Source organism: Durio zibethinus, chromosome 19 (genome assembly GCF_047325235.1).
Source record: "Durio zibethinus cultivar Kanyao isolate XHJ-2024 chromosome 19, ASM4732523v1, whole genome shotgun sequence".
Classification (NCBI taxonomy): Eukaryota; Viridiplantae; Streptophyta; class Magnoliopsida; order Malvales; family Malvaceae; genus Durio; species Durio zibethinus.
The window spans coordinates 8,340,676-8,348,760 of record NC_143180.1 but is presented as its reverse complement, the minus strand read 5'-3'; positions in this window follow the sequence as shown (position 1 = coordinate 8,348,760).

Sequence of the window (8,085 nt, the reverse complement as noted above, 5' to 3'; positions counted from 1 at the left end):
GTTTGTTTATGAGTAGATTAGAGGAGACTGAGAGGGTCCACATAGGTATGATGTATAGGAGCATATGGGTATGTGTTTGGTTATGTTGAAAGGGTGCATAAGGGTTTGGGTTTGTATTTGTTTGGGTTGAGAATACTCCATAGGACTAGAGGAGATTGAGAGTGTCTTATGAGTATTAATTGTTAAGTGAAGTTGATGATTTGATGTAAGTTTGTAATTCTCTACAACTAGTGGATCTTGTTTTTCATCCATGGATATAGGTCAGTTGGACTGAACCACATTAAATTGTTGTCTCCTATGTGTTTGATTTATTGTTTGATTTCGCTTCCGTTGGTGTGATTAGATTGAAGGCTTTTAACCCAACAATTTGGTCATAAGTTGAGTTATACAAATCCAAATCACAAACCATTTAAACATTTAGAAACTAGACTTAAAGGGCTTTCGATCCATATAAAGTTTATCATCTAATTCACTGTGTTCGAATTATAGTAAATTTTCAAATCTACCCCTTGTGCAGTTTTCTGGACAATTGCAGTGTGTCTAGTAAAAATTCAAAATCTTTTCTTAAAAAATTTAGATTTTCATTTGTTTGATCCATTAGAAAGTAGACTCAAAAAGCTTTCCAACCATATAAAATTCAAATATTAAAACCTTGTGAATTCATACAAAAAAATAAAATAAGTTCAATGTTGGAAAACTTTGTTTTTGTAAAGCAACTTTCCTAAGTTAATCTATTTCCCAAAACCAATATTATCAAAATTGTATTAAGTCCAAAATGAATAAGTTCACTTTAAAAACAACAATTGGACTTTCATTTAAGATCAAATAAATAATCTTTAAAGGTAGATTTGGTTTGAGAAATATGACACCAAGAAAGGTTTATTTAAACTTTGAAAATCATATTATTTATTTAGTACCAAAATATAAAACTTAAGAACATATACTAAATAAATCCTTTTTCAAAATCTTGATAAAGTTTATTTAGCTTTAATGTTTTGTCATTTCAAAATAAGGATCAATTCAAGGCTAACAATATATAACAATTTAGTGATGCATGGATGAATAAATGATTGCATGAATGGATATGAGTTAACGTTTGCCTCATAATGATGCATGAATAAACAAATGACTACATAGGTTAACATAACAATTTAATGATGCATGAATGGATGAATGCATACATGAGATGCTAGATACATAAAAATTCAATGATGTATGGATAAATAAATATATGAATGTGTTGCCACATAACAACACATGAAAGATTGAATAAACTTAAACTCTTTCAACTTTATCACAAAATTCATACAAAGAAACTACCAAAGTTTCTTCATGTGTCCTAACCTGAGTTACATTCTAGCAATAGGTAGATATGGCTTTATTGGTTTCTTATGGTTCATTATATACAAGGGTTTGGATGTCTTGACAATCTAAAGGTTCTTAAATTGCTCTTCACATCATCGTCCATTATAGATTAGTAAAGCATCACAATCCTTACCCATGACGGGTTTCAAATGGAAAGGGTTTAATTTGAATATGAGTATTTCACTAGCTCATGCAAAACTTATCACCTCATGAGAGTGTAAATACTTGCTCCATCCTAAAAAAGGACAAAACTTGGGTAGAGAGCTTATATATGAAGTCCATGTGTAGTGTGAGTGAAAGAACATAAAAACCTTGTTACACATTTTATTCAAAAATATCATATTTCATGCATTGTCAAATAATTCACTAAGAGATAATACAAAAATAAACATGTTAGTAAACAAAAATAAATGCATAAATAATCAAAGCAAGACCAATAAATAAGGCATAAGACAACCTAAGATTAACAATTGACTCTACTCTCTCTAATGTCCCTAGTAGAGTCGTCAAACTATTATAACATATAGATCCTTTGGCTTATTGATAGACATAACTTTAGGAGTCACCATCAATTTTTTTTATCTGGGTGTGATTGACTACTTAAGTGAATATATCCCTTCTAAGGTTATTCTAAGTTTAACTAAGAGTCCTTAAGAGGAAAAGGTTCTAGTCTTCTAAACAAAATTGAGTTCTAGAGTTCGGTTACATGTAGGACAGGTTATAGCACTCCTACAATGTCCATCTTAAAATGGTATCAATTAATCTTAGATTATTTTAGCCTTTTATTGAAATTGTTTTTATTTTATTCCTAATTGATTCTTATTGTTTATTATTTTTATTAATTAATTATTTAAATTTTAAAAATATTTCTAGTTTTTCTCCAACACTTTGGTCGACTCCTTAACAATATTTTTCACTTAAAGAGTATTAAAGTAACACACCCGTTTCATTGAAAAGACTACATAGTTGGTTTTATTTAAATATTTTATGGAACTAAATTAATTTAAATATACATATAAATAAATATATGATAATATACATAGTCAAATTCATAATAATAAAATACAATTATGAAATATAAAATTTAATACATGTAATCATAAATAATTAATCATAAAACAAAATCACAATTTGTTCCAATTTTAATTTTTTTTTCTAAAATTAGAAATAAATAAAAAAAATATTATATTGAGATCAATTTCCAAATCTTTCAGCGCCTTGATTGAATTTAAAAAATATTTTCTCACCTAAAAATTTTTTAAAAAATTACATGTTCATAACTTTCATAGAATTTCATCATTGGTCAAATTTTTATTTATTTCTAAAAAATATACATTATGAAATACATTTAACTTTTCCTTACCAAATTAAACTTTCTTTATCTTTTTCCAATAATTAAAATCATGTGCTAAAATTATATATATATATATATATAAATATATAAGAAAAGCAATAAATGAATGGAATCAAATCAAAGGTAAAAAAAAAAAAAAAAAAAAAACCCCGAAACAAGGAGGCTAAATGAATTCGCAGGTTTTTATTACTTAGGGTGTTTGTCACATGGGCTTGAAGTCCTTGGGCCAGACTAATGTTTGATTTTTGGAATTAAACCAAGTCTTCAAGTCCAGACCATTTCATAAAATCCTTACCCTTTCTTTACCTTCTTCTCATGCCCTTGCAACAAACCAGCCTCTCCTTCCCAAGACAGATTCCGACCTCCAACCTTCCTTTCACTTTCTTCATTCTTTTAGCAAGTCAGATTTTCTATAAGGTCAATGGTAGTTTTGGGAGTATAATGAGAATATGGTTTCGGCTGTGTCACGAAACAACTATTGGGTATGGTTGAGAACTAGTTTTTTTTTTTTTTTAACTACTCTTCCCTTCTCCCCTAAAATATTTCTACCGAAGCTACCAAAAGAAGACAACCTCACTGTTTTTTTTTTCTCCTTTTTTTGTTTTGCCGATTGCGTCTTTTCTTGCACCCATTTAATGGTGATCTACCCTTCTGAAATTCTGGAAATTGACATTAAACTTAGCAGAGACTATTCTTTGTTCCGCTATTGATGAAACTATTGTGCTGAATTTATAGGGAAAAATTTGTGAAAGAGTTTCCGATCAACAAATCTTGTTTAAAGTTTCGCAGGGAATAAGTCCAAGAATTTGCAGGACTCTTAATCTTTAAGAATTTCAAGAGGTCAATCCGAAACCAACTCAACGATTTCAAATCAAGCCAATTTCAACAATTTTAATCCTTTGCCAATTCTCCTTTCTAAAAGTCTCGGCTAAACAATTTTTTTTAAATAAACAAAATAATAATAATAACCCAAAACCAAATACAATACTAAAAACTAATAAATAAAATAAAATTCAAAACCTAACATTAAAATGTAAATTGATTTTGTACTAAATGGGATCCCATTTAGTAAAATTCATATAAGCAAATTTCACAACACTTTTAAGCCTTAAACTAGTTAAGTAGTACCATATAATATTCAAGAGGCATAAACTCCATAAAAAATCATATTTGTAGCACCAAATTCATTTATGCCAAACTAAATAGAATAAACCATTCAAAGTTTAAAATAACCAAGATTTTAATTTTAATACCTTAAAGCTCATTTTTACTTGGAACAGACTTTAAAAATCTCAAAACTCGTCAAGTTTATTTTCAACTATCTTGAACTATTCCAACAAGTTTAAAATGATAAAACATATTTGTTCAAGTGATCATTTGGCCTTAAAAATAAAAAAAAATAAAAAAGTCAACTCCTAAATCTTATATTTCCTTGAAAAAGTCTACTAAGATGGGTAAATATGTTAAAAATATTTTAAGCTCTTTAAACCATTTAAAAAAGTTTTATATCACAATTTAAAATTATATAAATGATTTTAATGCCCATATATGTTCAAAAGCAAGATTTTATCTTTTAAGCCCTAAAAAGTCTTTGAAAACTTGCATTCAACACTTCAATGATTAAGACAATTGCAAGCTATCAAGTTTCTTTATTTGAGTAAGTTTAAAACATTGAACTCAATATAGTCAAGTTTATTTTGCATTTAAAAAACTAGCTAAAACAAAATTTCACATTTTAGGCTTGACTTCTAAAAAAATTATTTTCAAAGCAAAACTTAAAATTTCAAAATCATTACACTTTGTGTGCTCTCCTATGTTCGTGCATAAATATAATTCAATCAAACAAGTATAAAGCTTAATTGCATCAAGTATATCAAACATACACCATTAATATCAAGAATTTAAGTGCAAGGTCATGCTTATGTTAATGCTCACAAATTGTAGTACAAATATATTTGAACAATCAAGAAAGAATCAATAACAATTTCACAAACCATAGTATCATCAATATCAAATATTCATAAACAAATTATGCTCAAGCACATGTTCTCAAAATTAAGAGCATAAATATATCTCAAGAATATACAAAATCAATTTCAGCAGTATTAGAATATAGTTATATCAAGATTGTTGAGCACTTAAGATCAAAAGCAATAACATGTCCAATTTAGTCTCATAATTCCATAGGTTATAACATGTATCATATAAATTCAAATTGGCATAATCAATACATATCAATTTTGCTGAAGAAATGTTAGAAACATATAAAGCATAGATAATTAAAAACGAAGATGCAACCAATTTTAAAATTGACTTCAAAATAAATATTTTGCTTAAAGCTTACCTATGTTTCATTGTATGCCTAAAGCTCCATCCTTCAAAATCTCATTGTAGCTCATCACTCTAACACACCTACAAAAGATGTTGTTCATTTGATTTTTGATGCCCAAATTGTTTTGAATCCTTAAAAGTTAGTGACAAAGTCTCTAATTTCTTGTGAAACCCACACTTGCCCAAAACCTAAGGGAAAATCACCATACCATATATTGCTAAGACAAACACATTCAATCTCTAGTCATCATCTAAATGTTTTGTAATAAAATCACGAAGAAATTCCTAAAAAACACCCTTATGCTTTTCTTCTTTTTTAGACATGCATATCTATCACTTTTTTATGCAAACCCGTAAAATGAATTAATTTCTTTTGATGCCCAGGCTTTCACATCTTAACATAGATTTTGTCTAGATGTTGTAGATGCACACCCAGTAAAATGAAATATTCCTTAATAGTTGGTGTCATGTCAACTTCATTAAAGTTAAAACATCAATATAAGGGATCTTAGAAATGTATTGTAGCCTTAATTAGTAAATTTTTCACCATCACTAAAAAAAGATGCATGATATGCCCATACTTTGAGTATAAATCTTGTTGTCTTGGTGAACTCATATGTTTCCATATGTCTGTTAACTCTTTTAGATTATTTTGCTTAAGATGAAGGTGCATTTCTTTAGGCATAATGAAAATATAACTTATTGGCAAACAATCCATTTCTTTCTATTGAATTCTCTTTGACTTGGTCATCACTTCATTAGGTGTCTCACACTTAGCATAAGTAGATGAAGAACAAACTAAATGTTCTATGGACTCTATGAAAATTCTTTGTTAAAACTATCTTCAGGGCAAATATCTTTATGTAAATTTATGATTAATGACATGAATTGCAAAAAGAAAAAAAAATACAATAAGTTAGTTAGCAAGTAAAATAAAAAAAAAAAAGAGGAAAAGAAATAGGTTAAAGTATAACACATAAATAAAGGCATGATTCCTAAATTTCAAGTTAATTCTACATAAAGGAAAAATATGGCTCTACCTACAGGTTAGGTCCTTAAGGTTGATTATATGTAGTTTAGGTTAAATCTAAAGGTTTCCAAATTGAATCTCACATCATTGTTCATGATAGACTAGTAAGGCATTCCTATCCTCACCCATTATAAGCTATAAACAGAAATAGTTCAATTTCAATAGGAGTATTTCACTAGCTCACGTGAAGACATGAAATCTTATGAAAGCATAGGTATTTTACTCCCTCCTAAAGAACGGAGTTTGAGTGTAGAACTTATATTATGCATATGCACATGAATGATAAATAATTAATGCTTGAAAATAAATAAAATATTAAAAATAGTCTTTTTTTAAAAAATTATTAAATTAGTCTTAGACAATACAAAATCAATTATTAGTCTGACTCTCTAACTCCCCAATGGAGTTGCCAAATTGTCATAATGTATAAATCCATGAACTTATTGTTAGACACAACTTTAAAAGTCACCATTAATTTTTTTATTTAGGTGTGATTGACCACCTAACTGAATTTGTCCTCTTTTAAAGAGAAATCTTAAGCTTGAATCATATATTTTTAAAAAAGTAGATTCTAGTCTATAAAATCAAAATTGGATTTGAAAGTACAATTACGTGAAGAGAAAGTTATAATACCCTTATAATACTCATCCAAAAGATGATAACAGTTAATATAGTATTATCCAAAGTCTTAAAACATTTTTAAAATTTATCAAATAATTAGTGCTTCTAAATCAATAAAAGTTTCCAGTAGTTTGTTAAGATTTTATTTTGATATTTAAATCCTCCAATAGTTTAATAGGATTGATATTCAAAACTTATTTATGAATTTGTTTAAAACATCATTAAGTCTTCCAATAATTTGGTAAAATTTAATTTGAAATCTAAATCTTTCAATAGCTTGATAGAATTTATTAAAAATTTATTTTTTTAAAAAAATAAAACCCTCTAATAGTTTGATAGGATCCAATTTGAAATTTAAATCTTTTAATAGTTTGGTAAGATTAAAAAAAAGTATAATATCTTATTTAAAACCTTAAAAAAAGTAAATAAATAAATAAATAAAAATACAAAAAAGCCTAAAAAAATTGTCTTGGCTCGGCTTGAATTTAGACTCAAAAGGTGGCTTGAAAGCTTAGCTTCAATAGTTGGAACCAATTTCCATGTTTTTAGGTCTTCTATGGAGGTACCAAGTTGGGTTGGCAAAATACATGGATCTTCTCTATTTAATCTCTAAACGACATTGTATAATGTGAAGTGTAAAAGCTAAAATCATTTTTCCTCACTTTTTTCTTTTTCCATTCTCTCTCTTTAGCTAAATCCTCTTCATTTTCTTTAAAACATCTCTGAATGCCGGTCAAAAAACCAACAAAATCCTAGATTTTGATGAAAAATATAGAATCTGATAAAAAAGTAGCCACAAAATTTAAACTTGGTCGAAAAATGTCATGGAATCTTTAAAATACCTAAAATTTTTCCAAAAAAATTACCAAAAAAAAATCCCAAAAGCCCATATTTCAACTTCTCTTTCTTTTTTCGATCCTAAATCCCTTAAACACCTTTCTAGATCAAATCGAAACCCCAAACTAAATCCAAATCTTTCCTAAATAGAATAAATTTCCTAGTATCTTTTTTTTTCTTTTGCCTAAAATTCTCACAAATTTTCTTTGCTCTTTTTTTTTAATTTTTCTTGATTAATCTCTTGACTGCTAATAGGTTCTTTAAATAGGCCTTTAATCCTAAACATTAGAACTATATTTCTCAATCGCCTCTCCTAGTCGAATTCAATCTTGGATTTCTAATCCAAGTCTTCTTCTCTTCTTTTTCTTAAAGTAAGCCCAAACACACTCCTCTTTCAATTGGAATACTTTAATTGAATTACTCCAATTAGAATTTAAATTTTTCCTTCAATCAATCTTGACCAAACTCTTTCTATCCTTTTTTTAAAAATACCATAAATCAATAAATTAATAAATAAATAACCCTAAACTAAATAAATAATACAAAA